This window comes from Hypanus sabinus, chromosome 22, assembly GCF_030144855.1.
Source record: "Hypanus sabinus isolate sHypSab1 chromosome 22, sHypSab1.hap1, whole genome shotgun sequence".
Lineage (NCBI taxonomy): Eukaryota > Metazoa > Chordata > Chondrichthyes > Myliobatiformes > Dasyatidae > Hypanus > Hypanus sabinus.
In genome coordinates this window covers 26,521,299-26,535,022 of record NC_082727.1, presented here as the reverse complement: position 1 = coordinate 26,535,022, position 13,724 = coordinate 26,521,299, and positions in this window count along the sequence as shown.

Here is a 13,724-nt window from a genome sequence, read left to right as displayed (position 1 = left end):
AAGATGTTGCTAGGACTTGAGGACCTGAGTTATAAGGAAAGGCTGAATAGGTTAGGAATTTACAGGACATAGGAGAACGAGGGGAGATTTGACAGAGCTATGCAAAATGAAGGGAATAGATGAGTATGTGCAAGCAGGATTTTTCACTGCGTTTAGGTGAGAGTAGAGCTAGTGGTCATGGGTTAGGGGTGAAAGGTGAAATATTTAAGGGGAATTTCATGAATCAGAGCATGGCGAGAGTAGAACAAACTGGAGCCTGAAGTGGTGGATGCAGATCTGATTTCAACATTTAAGAGAAATTTGGCTAAGTACATGGACAAGAGGTGTATGGAGGGCTATGGTCCATGAGTGGGTCAATGGATCTAGGCAAAATAAAAGTTCAGCATGGGACTGGATGGGCCAAATGGCCTGCTTCTGTGCTGTGGTCATCTTGTGCCAGCACACGAGAGGGACAGTGATATTCTTGCTCTGCTCCAGGGATTCAGTGAATCTTCTGACAGAGCAGCCAGCAGATGGGAGTCAGTGAGACTTTACGTCCAGATGCTTGAGGCAATGTCCAGCCAGCACAATAGCCTGTAGGAGAAGTTAAGAAGAATGGTAGAGCATAGCCCAAGTCTTGCATACATATTTGTATGGAGCCACCCATTTCCAGCATGCGTGTGATGCCTCATCCTTCTCACCACTTGCTGACCCGACCATGGTGCAGGTTACAGATACAGGGATTTCAGATCCCATTGCAGCATGGGCCAAGGTCACAGTGTGCTGCCCTGAAGCTCAGGCTGATTGGATTCCATTGTTGATAGAGGCTTCAGGACAAAGATGGTACTCCTGTAGTGTGTCCACCAAAAGTCTACTAGGGAGAGGTTGTGTATCGACATTGACCATCCCATCTCAGAGTGCTGGCTTGCGCGACTCTTTGACCATGTTCTCTGTTTCCATCAGTTAGTCCACTCTGCTGCTGTTCATTGTCAGAGTCGGGTTTATCATTGTACGGGTCTGCAGTGAAACTTGTTTTGCTGCAGCTCCACAGAGCAATAGATTTAAAAAAATTGCTATGTTATGTTAAGAAATATTTTAAAAAAAGGTAGTGTAAGAAAGAGCAACTAGTGAGGTAGTATTCAAGGATTCATGGCGCATTTAGAAACCTGATGGTGGAGCAGAAGCAGCAGCTCCTACAATTCTGAATGCGCGTCTTCTGGCTCCTGCTTCACCTCTCTGACGTGGTGAGACGTTATAGGCCAAAGCAGGGACAGTCAGCTCAGAACTGATTGTAGCCGCCTGACCATCCAATAGCTCCCCTCCTTCAAGGACGGAACCACCCATCAGCTTGACACCAGCTGTGGTGGAGACAGGGGGATACCACTTTTGGTTGTAGGTGAGGCAAATGCATATGGAAAGCAGCCACTAAAGGTACACCTAAGGCTGATGGACAACTTGTAGCTCGATGTGTGCTGTTGGAATTGGCCAGATGTATGTAAATGTTAGGAATCCACGAGGATTCCTGATGAAGGATCTCGGCCTGAAACGTCAACAGTGCTTCTCCCTATAGATTCTGCCTGGCCTGCTGCGTTCCACCAGCATTTTGTGTGTGCGTTGCTTGAAAGTGTTGTGCATGTTAACTTGTTTATTTCTGACTATAATTTTTGCAGAATGGGGAACCAATAGATCAAGGATCAGGGATTAACTTTATTCACCAAATGAATTTACATGTATTAGGGATTTGTTGTAGTGTGTTGTTCAGGGCTCAACAGACAACTAAAAACAACAATGTTCAACATCATCAAGAATAAGGAATTATATAAAGTATACTTGGAGGATAAAGGACAGAGGGAATAAAATATGCATAAATACAGAAATGCCAGCATGGAGGAGAGGGAATTGTAATGCTATTATCAGAGACCGAGGGAAATGCACAACAGAAGTGTGGAGGTTGTTCGTGCGTTCTGGATAGGTTGGTCCATTGTGGGACAAAGCTATCCAGAAAGGATGATATAGAGAAGGAACCTTGGTTGACAAGAGACATAGAACACTGAGAGGGAAAGAAGCATATGTAAAGTTTAGAAAGTAAGGACCAGACAGGACTCTAGAGGCTTGCCGAGTAGCTGTGAAGGAGCTGAAAAATGGACAGAAGAGCTAGAAGGGGGCATGAGAAGGCCTCGGTGAGCAGGATTAAGGAAAACCCCAGGGAATTCTCCATGTATGTGAACAGAAGAAAGAGGGTAGGACCAATCCAAAATCATGTCCAGAAAAAAAGTGTGTGCCTAGAGTTGGAGGAGGTAGGGGAAGTCCTTAATGAATATTTTGCTTCAGTATTCACCAGTGAGAGGAACCTTCATGATTTTGAGTGCTAAAATAGGCTGATATGCTGGAACATGTTGATGTTAAGAAAGGAGATATGCTAGAATTTTTGAAAAAACATTCAGTGAGTTAAGTCCCTGAGTCCAGACAAGATATCCCTTAGGCTACCACGGGAAGAGATAAGAAATTGCTGTACCCTTGGCAATGATCTTCGCATCATCATTGACCATAGTGAATAATACCAGATGATTGAAGGGTGGCAAATGTTATTCCTTTGTGCAATAAAGGGAGTAAAAACCACTGGGAATTATAGACCAGTGAGTCTTACTTGGGCAGATTATTGGAGACAGGATTTATGAGAATTTGGAGAAGCATAGTCTAACTAGGGATAGTCAGCATGACTTTGTGGGAGGTAGGTTATGCCTCATGAGCCAGATTGAATTCTTTGAGGATGTGACAAAGCACTCTGATGAAGGTAGAGCAGTGGATGTGATGTATATGGATTGTAGTTAGGTGTTTGATAAGATTCCCCATGGTAGGCTCATTCAGAAGGTCAGGAGGAGTGGGATCCAGGGAAACGTGGCTGTGTGGATACAGAATTAGCCTGACCATAGAAGGCAGAGGGTGGTAGCAGATGGAGAGTACTCTGCCCAGAGCTTGGTGACCAGTAGTGTTCCATAGGAATCTGTTCTGGTACCACTGCTTTCTGTCATGTGGATGAACAAGTGGAAGGGTGGGTTAGTAAGTTTACAGATGGCACTAAGATTGGTGGAATTGTGGATAGCGTGGAGGGTTGTTGTTGGTTACAATGGGACATTGACAGGATGCAGAGCTCAGCTGAGAAGTGGCACATAGGGTTCAACCCAGAAAAGTATGAAGCTGATTCACTTCAGAAGGTTGAATTTGAAGGCGGAATTCAGGGTTAATGGCTCAATTCTTAGCACTGTGGAGGAATAGAGGGACCTTGGGGTCTATTTCCATAAATCCCACGAAGTTTCCATCCAAGTGGAGATGGTTGTTAAGAAGGTGTAGGGGCCATTTTTGAATTTTTTTGTAAGTTTGCACAAACTAAACAAACTCTCAGTAGTTCATCATTAAGCCCATTACCGAACGGACAAACTATTCAATCTAGCCACATAGAATGAAATGGACTGCACTTCTTTTTGATCTAAAATATTATGAAATCTAAAATATGCTGGAATCAACAAAGATGTCAGTTCTCAATATTCCTGCATCACTTCCATGATATCAGCAAAGCTCATTTCCGCTGGTTTGGTTGGAGCAGTTAAACTTCGAAGCAAACTATATGCCTTCCCACCTATTAGACTCAACAAAATTGTTACTTGTTTCTGATTGGCTGTTCCATTTGCTTCAAAATACTGCTCAATTACCTCAGCATAAATGAGCCCAGTTACCTGGTGAGCAGTCAAGCACGTCTATCTTTCTGATGTAGCCAGCCATTTCTGCTCTTTGTTTATGACTATTGTATCCCAGTACTCAGTTTAGGAACCCATGAATTCTTCTATTTTTGCCTTTTTATTAAGCTCAACTATGTCTTCATTTGTCACACCGCATTTTTTTTTAACTCGACCATTTCCCGCTGTACTTTTAAAAAACTTAAATGTCTTGCTGAGCTTCAACAGGTTGGTAGCCATCTCAGCTCATTTAAGAAATATTTTGTCACCTCTGTTGTGTTTTGAAACTCCAAAACATAACAACTAGTTTCAATAAAAGGGCAGGGGTCTGAAATGATTCAAGTCTTAGTTCATGTTGTACTTTAAGTGAGGCATGCACAAACCACGTGGCTGTGTTATGATGTATGTTATTCATGCATTTTTACATATAGCCATAATGAATTATATAAACAACAAAGAATGCTGAATCAAACTATATGTACAAGATTACTCAACTATTACTAAGACATTAAATACACAACATCCTCCCACTCTAGGAAAGATTCTATCCACCTCCGTTGTATCTGGGTCTTTCACTATCCTATAGGTTTGGTATGGCGAGGAGGGGCCTCATGTACAGGAGTGAAAAAATCTATAGGTTTCAATGAAGTTGAAGTATTGGGAGCAGTTTCATGTCCAATATATATAATAGTTAAATTAAATAAGTAGTGCAAAAAAGTCATGAGGTAGTGTTCAAAATCCATTCAGAATTCAGATGGCAAAGGGAAAGAAGCTGGTTCTGAATTGCTGAGTGTGTGCCTTCAGGCTTCTGTACCTCCTTCTTGATGGTAGTAATGAGAAGAGCCCATGTCGTAGGTGATGGGGGTCTTTAATGATGGATACCACCTTTTTGAGGCATCACTCCTTGAAGATGTCTTGGATGCTATGGAGGCTGGTGCCCATGATGGAGCTAACTGAGTTCACAACTTTCTGCAGCTTTTTTTGATCCTGTGCACCAGACCCCCTCCTCCCTGTACCAGATAGTGATGCAGCCAGTTCAAATGCTCTCCAATGTACATATGTTAAAAATTGAAAGTGTCTTTGTTGACAACCAAATCTTCTCAAACTCCCAATGAAGTATAACCACTGTCATGCCTTCTCAGTAGCCGTATCAATATGTTGGGCCCAGGATAGGTCCTCAGAGATGTTGACACCCAGGAACTAGAAATTGCTCCCTCTCTCCACCTCTTTTGCCTTCCTCTCTTCTGAAAGAGAGGAGTGTCATTTGCAATTTGCCAGTCCACTGGAACCATTCCAGGTGACTTATCCACCTTCAGTCCTTCCAAAGTACCTTCTCCATAGTAATAGCATCTACACCCTTGACATTCTCCAACTGCAAAGTGAAGAATGATGCACAATACTTATCCACCATTTATTTGCCCCCATTGCTACCAATTTGTGTCATTTTCCAGTGGTCTGATAATAGCTCTCACCTCTCTCTTAAGCTTTTTATATCTGAGAAAACATTTGGTATCCTCTTTTACACTCAGTAGTAGGCAGCCATCGATCCCAGGGGGTATTAGGTTTGCACCTCTGGTGCCCTCTCCATATTGGAAGAACTGGCTGTTGCCCATGCAGCAGGTTACCCTCTTCATGTCACTGATGTAGTCCAAGGGAAGGGCAAGCGCCAACACAGCCTGGCACCAGTGTCATCGCAGAGGTTGCCAGAGTGAAGTTGTATAAAACCTCTAGGGACCCCGGCTCCGATTTTCTTCCTCAGGGTTTACTCCCGAAGTCTTTCCCATGGGTGGATTTGCTCGCAAGGGAGTTGAAGTTTAAAATCAGAGCTTTCCTTCTCCGCTCAGTGGCCACCTTATTAGGTACTCCTGCTCATTAATGCAAACATCTAATCAGCCAATCACATTGGGGAAGAAACATGAATTTTTTTTTCCTAAGTGATCTAAGTGACTATGACTATGGAATAATGGATGGTGCCTGATGGGGTGGTTTATGCATTTCAGAAACCTCCAATTCCCTAAGATTTTCACACACAACAGTCTCTATATTTTACAGAGAAATGTGTGATAAACAGAAACAGAAACAACACCCAGTGAGCATCAGTCCTGTAGATGAAAATGCTTTGTTAATGAGAGAGGTCAGAGGAGAATGGCCAAGCTGGTTTAAATTGACAGGAAAGCAAAGGTATCTGAAATAGCCATACATTGCAACAGTGGTGTGTAGAAGAGCATCTTTGAATGCACAACATCTTGGACCTTGAAATGGATGGTCAGTATTGGCTTTTAAATTTGACATATGTATCAGATATACCCTCATCTACCCTTCTCCCTTACCTGGCTTCATCTGTTAATTGCCAGCTTGTACTCCTTCCCTTCCCACTCATCTTCTTCCCTCTTCCTTTCTACTCTTGAAGTTCCTTGACCTGTCGAGAATAAACATTGACAATTTATTCTCCTCCATAGATGCTGCCTGTCTGCCGAGTTCTTCCTGCGTTTTGTGCGTGTTGCCCTGGATTTCCAGCATCAGCAGAATCTCTTGTGTTTATTTTTCAGATGGTGTATCTCATAGCTGTTCACGTGCAGCCCAAGGACTCCTTACATTCACAGACGGAGCAACTTCTTACTGAGCCAGCATTCACAAAAAGGCGCAATTTTCTAAGTGTGTTTACTTGAGTGGTGTACCATTCACAGCTTCGGGAAGAAGCTGTGACAGATTTCTTTAACTGTTATTTTAATTATTCAGAAGGCGTACTAGTCACTGGGGCAGCTGAATCATACAAGAAGCTGTTGGATGGTGCATGAGGTATTTAGTTTAGAACAGGAACAAGAGTTGAGTAAAGCTGCCAAGCCACTTACCAACCATGCATTTACCCCGGTTGCATTTATCCTCAAAAGCTGTTTTCGATCCATTCTTGTGATTCACAATTGGATTTTGAAAATCTGAAGCAAAACTTAAATTCTCAGCATCATCAACACTTGAATAAATGGTTCCGTTTAACTTGAAAAACTCTGTTCTTTGCTCGATGTCCTTGAAGTGCTCTAAAATCATTCATCAAGCTATTGTGCAGGACAGACGTTTTCAAATTCTGTTCAGATTTCAGAATGTTAAAATTCTTTCACAGAACATAAACCATAGAACACTCCAACTCAGTACAGGCCTATCAGTCCCTGATGTTGTGCCAGTCTTTTAATCTACTCAAAGATCAATCTAACCCTTCCCCCACTATATAGCCCTTCAATTTCCTGTCATCCATGTGTCTATCTAAGTGTTTCTTAAATGTCCCTAATGTTTCTGCCCCTCTCACCACTCGGCAGGGCATTCCATGCACCCAGCACTCTCTATATAAAGAACTTACTCCTGACATCTCGTTAATGCTTTCCTCCAATTATCTTAAAGTTATGCCTCCTCTTATTAGCCATTTCCCCTCTGGGTAAAAGTCTTTGGCTATCCACTCGATCTGTGCCTCTTATTATTTTGTATATACCTATCAGGTCACCTCTCATTCTCCTTTGCTCTAAAGAAAAAAGTCCTTGTTTGCTCAACCTTACATGTGCTCTCTAGTCCCTCTGCACCTCTGATTTTTGAATGTTCTCCCCATTTAGAAAACAGTCCATTCCTTTATTGCTTCTACCAAAGTGCATAGCCATGTACTTCCCTACACTACTTTCCATCTGCCTTTACATTGCCCGTTTTCCCAATCTGTCTAAGTCGTTCTGCAGATACCTTGACACTACCTGACCCTCCATCTAACTTTGTATCATGCACAGTCCTAGCCACAAGTCCATGAATTATGTCATCCAGATCATTTTGTCACGTGCCTCCAAGTACCCCCCAAACCTCATCCTTAATAATAGACTCCAATACCTTTCCAACCACTGGTCAGGTTAACTGGCCTATAATTTTCTTTCTTCTGTTTCTCTCCCTTTTTAAAGAGTGGAGTGACATTTGCAAATTTCCAGTCCTCCAGAAGCATTCCAGAATCTAGTGATACTTGAAAGATTGCTATTAATGCCTCCAAAATCTCTTCAGCTAGCTCTTTCAGAACCTTAGGCAATCTGGTCCAGGTGACTTGTCCATCTTCAGACTGATTAGTTTCCCAAGCACTTTCTCATTAGTAATACCATAAATAACGGTTACTTCTGCCCCCGACACTCTTGCATTCCAGCTTTCTGCTCTTGTCTTTCATAGTGAAGTCTGATGCAAAATACATATGACGTTTGTTTGCTATTTATTTGTCTCTCATTACCACCTCTCCAGCATCATTTTCCAGCAGCTCAATATCCACTCTCATCTTTCCTTTAATCTTCCTATATTTGAAAAATCTTTTTGAATTGTCTTTTGAATCATTGGCTTGCTTAATTTTAAATTTTGCCTTTTCTTCCGTTATGGCTTTTTAGTTCTTTTCTGTTGATTTTAAAAGCTTCCAAATCTTCTACCTTCCCACTAGCTCTACTATGTTATCTGCCCTCTCTTGTGTTTTTATGCTGTCTTTAACTTCGCTTGTCAGCCACGGTTGCCTCATCTTCCCTTTGGAGTACTTCTTCATCTTTGGAATAGATCTTTCCTGCACCTTCCAAACTGTCCCCTTCCATTCAAGTTTGGCCAGCTTCTCTCTCATGCCTCTGTAATTTTCTTTACTCCACTGTGATCATGATGCATCTAATTTTAGCTTCTCCTTCTCAAATCGCAGGGTGAATTCTATCATATTATGATCACCTCGTCGTAAGGGTTCATTTACCTTAAGCTCCCTAATCAAATGAGGGTCATTACATAGCACCCAATCCTGGATTGCAGTTTTCCTCGTGGGCTCTACCACAAGCTGCTCTAAAAAGCCATCTTTTAGGCATTCTACAAATCTCCTCTCTTGAGATCCAGCACCAACCTTATTTTTCCAATCTACCTGCATGTTGAAATACCCCATGACCATCATCACATTGCCCTTTTACATGCCTTTTCTATCTCCTCTTGTAACTTGTAGCTTTTATCCTGGCTATTGTTCGCAGGCCTGTATATAACTCTTATCGGGGTCTTTTTACTCCAGCAGTTTCTTAACTCTACCCACAAGGATTCGACATCTTCCGAACTTATGTCATCTATTTCTAAGTACTTCACTTCAAATTTTACCAACAGAGATATCCCACCCCCTCTGCCGACCTGCCTACATAGTTCCCAACTATGATCTTCTTTCAGCCATGACTCAGCGATGCCCACAACATCATACCTGCCAATCTCTAACTCTGCTGTAAGATTATTTACCTCATTCTGTATACCTCATGTATTCAAATATAACAGCTTCAGTCTGTTATTCCTCAACCTTTCTGATTTTGGCCAGCTGTTAGACTTTTACCCATCCCACTGAATACAATTTTGTCCTATCATCGGCCTGTCCTTCCTCACAGTTTCACCACACATTGGATCTAGTAGTTTAGGAAATTCCCCATCCTCAGCCTTATTGATCTGATTCCCATCCCCCTGCCAATTTATTTTAAACCCTCCCCCACACATCTAGAAAATCTGCCCACAAGGATACTGGTCTCTCTTGTGTTCAGGTGCAACCAGATCTTTTTGTGTTTAGGTGATACCCTCCCCAGAAGTCTCCCAATAATCCAGAAGTCTGAAACCCTGCCCCCTGCACCAATTCTTCAGTCACGCATTCATCTGCCAAATCATCTAATTCTTACCCTCACTGGCACGTGGCACAGGCAGCAATCCAGGGATTACTACTCGACATACATGTTGTGTGTGTTCTGTTGATTTCCAGCATTGGCAGAATGCTTTGTGTTTATGGAGAAGAAATGAAGCAGGAGGTGAGGTACGAGGGCTCCTTTAGACAAACTCGAGGTGTTAAGGAGTTTCAACTCCATTAAAATAGCCTGAAGAACAAGACGGACCTTGCCCATGTATGGCAGGTACAAGACCACATTTTGTCTTGAATCCAGCTGCCAATGATTTTGTTTGTCTAAAGGCTGCCCACCTACTTCAATGGCCACACATTTTCCAAGTTCCTCCCAACCATTGTCCTGAGCACTTGACCAGAAATTGAACGGGACCAACTACCTAACCACTGTAGGGTCAGGAGCTGAACGAAGTGCAAATATTTTCAGCTTGTATGCACCTCGTGAATTCCGAAAGCCAGTCCATCTTAGAAGGAATGTCAAAGTAAGTTTATTATTGAAGCATGTACACGTATGTTACCATATACTACTTCAAAAATCATCTACAGGAAAATAAAGAAATAATAGAATTTGTAAAAATCTGTACATAAACAAAGACAGACAAGCAATCCATTTGCAAAACAAGACATTCCAACCATCTTGTAGACTTTGTTTATCTTCTCATGTCAAGTTGACTACTCCAGGAGTCAACTGTCTGATTTGCTCAGAAGACAACGTAGTAGAGAAGATTTGAATGCCATCATGTGGGTGCAATTTGTCTGTATGTTAATACGTTGAAGCTCAGCCCAGGTCTTTAAATTTCTTTTTTTTAAGTTTGTGAGGTTTCTTTGGATCATTTATCAATCTTTTCCAGTTCAGGTGGTTGATGAAAACCATCTACTCCTTACATAGGTTCTATCTTCAGTTCTGTGAGTCTTCACTTCCTTGGACTTTATTGGAGCAAGCCACGTCATCACTGCCAATCCTATAGTTTCATCATTGTCCTCCTCACTTTCGTTGCTAGAACTTGCTGTAGAGTCCATGTCATATTCATGCTGTATTCTTTGGAGTCCAGATGGTTTTCCTGTCTGAGAGCACTGTCTGATACAGGGGGTGTTTTCCAAAGAGGAGAGCTACTGCCAGGATCACCCACTTGAGGTCCCTGCTTGGGAGTTTTGATACTGTTCAGTTTTTCGAAGCTCCATGCAATGTGCTTTGATTCAATATCACTTAGTTGTTTTCACTCATTTAATTAATACAAAGATTGGTTCTTTAGACTATTTGCTGTCCCTATCATATTGTTCTTATGGTTTATCACAACTTTTCCTTTTCTTTTCAGTTACAGCTCAGCTCAGTTACCATTTTCAGTCATTCTGCCAAGTCATAAATATTATTTTCCAATTGAACACATGTTTGCTTAAACTCATAGATTTGATTTTCCAAGCCAGCACACTCTCACTTTCTTAACTGTGATAATGCTGCTAACATCCAGCCAGTCTTCTTTTCCCAAAACCATCCTCTGAATTGTATCATATTCCTGCACAATATATCTTAGATCCACCTTTTTGTTAATTCAACAGCAATGGTATATTTCATCTGTATTATTGCATTAATCTTATCAAATTCAAAAGTTTTACTCAGCAAGAACTCAAACCCTCAGTCACCTGTTCACATGTAACTGGAGATTTATGCTCACTATATTTCTGTAAAAGGTTACAAGACTTTGGCCATTGTCTTAATTTAATCTCGCAGGACATTTAATTTGTACATACTTTTTATCACTTGGACTACAGTCAAAATTCCATTGACTTGCAATCGGAATTATCTGAAGATTGCATTCTGCAGTTTCTTCTTATTGGATCGCAATCTAAATATCCTTTTAAGCAGTAGATTACAATTAGAAGGTTTCTTAGGTTCTCCACTGGATAGAATGCATATAATTTGAGTACAATGTTAATTTTGGTGTGGTATTTGCTTTTCCAGCAGATAACACACAATAGAGTTTTCTTTCACTTTTAAGCTTCCATTAGATGATGGATTAAAGCAAGAACTAGCATTCTTTTGGGCGATTAGAAGCTCTTACCACCTTTTTAAATATATGTGCCAAAAGCTTCCACTTCACCTGGCATTCTTCCAAGATCTTATATCTTCGTAGCCACATCTGCCATCAATGCCAAAATTGTTGGATTCTGATGTTTTTTGATCCAAAGTTCTTCAGAAGTCAAAAATGAAGCATTAAAATTGTTGCTTATGATAGTTTATTAAGTATTACAAGGACAAAAGGAGGAGAAAGAAGAGAGAGAGAGAGAGAGAGAGAGAGAGAGAGAGAGAGAGAGAGAGAGAGAGAAAGAGAGAGAGAGAGAGAGAGAGAGAGAGAGACCCTAGTGGCATGGAAAAGAAGAAAGAAGCAAAGAACAGAGACAAAGAAGACCAAAAATGCAGTGTGGTCTTCTTATGCCAGGTTGATAAATTCATTGAATATCGATAAGTAACAGTTAACCAATCAGATAAACCCATTCGAGCATATTGTATGAGGGGTATAGATAGGGTAAGTGCAAGCAGACTTTATCCACTGAGGTTGGGTGAGACTAGAACTAGGGGTCAGGGGTTAAGTGTGAAAGGTGAAATGTTTAAGGGGAAGATGAGGGGTAAGTTCTTCACTCAGAGGGTGGTGAGAGTGTGGAACAAGATGCCAGCAGAAGTGGTGGATTCAGGTTCTATTTCCACTAGAAAACACGCTGACCAATTACACGTATATTCATAGGTAATTGTATAAAAATATAAACAAGCATAAGAAGGTTAAACTACAAGGAAAGTAACAATTACACAGTCTAATCCTCAAGTCTATTCCCTGCTGAGACTGAACTGTTACCTTATTGAATCTGTCTTTTAGATTTTCTCTCTTATTGAATCCTTCCATAAGTTTAGTAAATATTGTTTCTTCTCAGTCCAAAGCCTCTCATTTTCTGACATTGAGAATGCCTCTGTTTAAATTGCCCACTCTCTGACCTTCTCTCTAAATCTCTCACTCTCTAAGCTGCTTTTTACTAAATCTCTGGTTTTCCAACCTGCTGAGGGAAGGCTCAGCAGGGAGTGGTCTTCAGGTGAAAAACGTGTGCAATTTATTGCTAGGAGTGTTATGGGTAAGAGTAATAAATTACCAGTACATGGAACTATGATATTGTGACCAGTGAGAGACTTGGTTCAGAGAGGGTCAGGAATGGGTACTTAATGTCCCTGGGTTTTGATGTTTTAGAAAAGAGCAGTGGTGTTAATGGAGGAGTTGTACTATTAATCAGGGACAATATCTCAGCCACACTTAGAGGGAGCATATTGGAGAGATCGTCCACTGAGTCTATACGGGTCGAACTCAAACCTACGAAAGGTGCAATCACTCTGATGGGATTATACTATAGATCCCCAACAGCCACTGGGACATCGAGGAACAGACATGCAGGCAGATTAGTGAATGCTGTAAAACAATAGGGCTGTTGTCACGGGAGACTTCAACTTCCCTAATATAAACTGACATCATCTTAATGCAAGTGGTTTTGATGAGACAGAATTTGTTGTGTGCATCCAGGAGGATTTGTTGAATCAATATGTAGGCGGTCGAACTAGATGAGCAGCCGTACTGGACCTGGTGTTGGGTGATGAGCCTGGCCAGGTGAACGACCTTTCAGTGGGTGAGCAGTTAGGGAACAGTGACCACAGCTCCTTAACTTTCAGGATAGCTATAGATAAAGATAAGTATGGACCTTGCAAGAGACCGACAAACTGAAGCAGGGAAAATTATGAGAATATTAGACAGGAAGTAGGGAAAGTTAATTGAGAGCTGCTACTTTTGGGTAAGTCCACGTCTGATGTGGACTTACAGAGTACAGGACAGGTATGTTTCAGTAAATGGGCAGGACAAGGATGGCATGGCAAGGGAAGCTCAGATGAAGAGAGAGATGGTAAATTTACTCAAGAAGCTTAAGGAAGCGTATGTAATGTTCAAGAAGCTAAAATCAGATGGAGCCCTTGAGGGTTATAAAGAAGCCAGAAAAGAATTAAGGGGGAAGGAATTAGGAGAGCCAGTGGAAATATGAAAAGTCTAAAGGATTAAAGAGAACCCTAAGGCATTCTATACATGCATCAAGAGCAAGAGGGTGACTAGAGAACTGGCAGGCCCACTTGTGGGAGCATGTACTTAGAGGTGGGAGAGGTTGGTGAGGTCCAAAATGAGAACTTTGCAACAGAATTTACCAAGAATCATATGGAGAATAGGGAGATCAGCATGGAGCATGCAATTATGCTGGGACATTTTGAGATAAAAAAGGTGGATCCATTAGGTCTCTTAAGAACATTAAGGTGGATA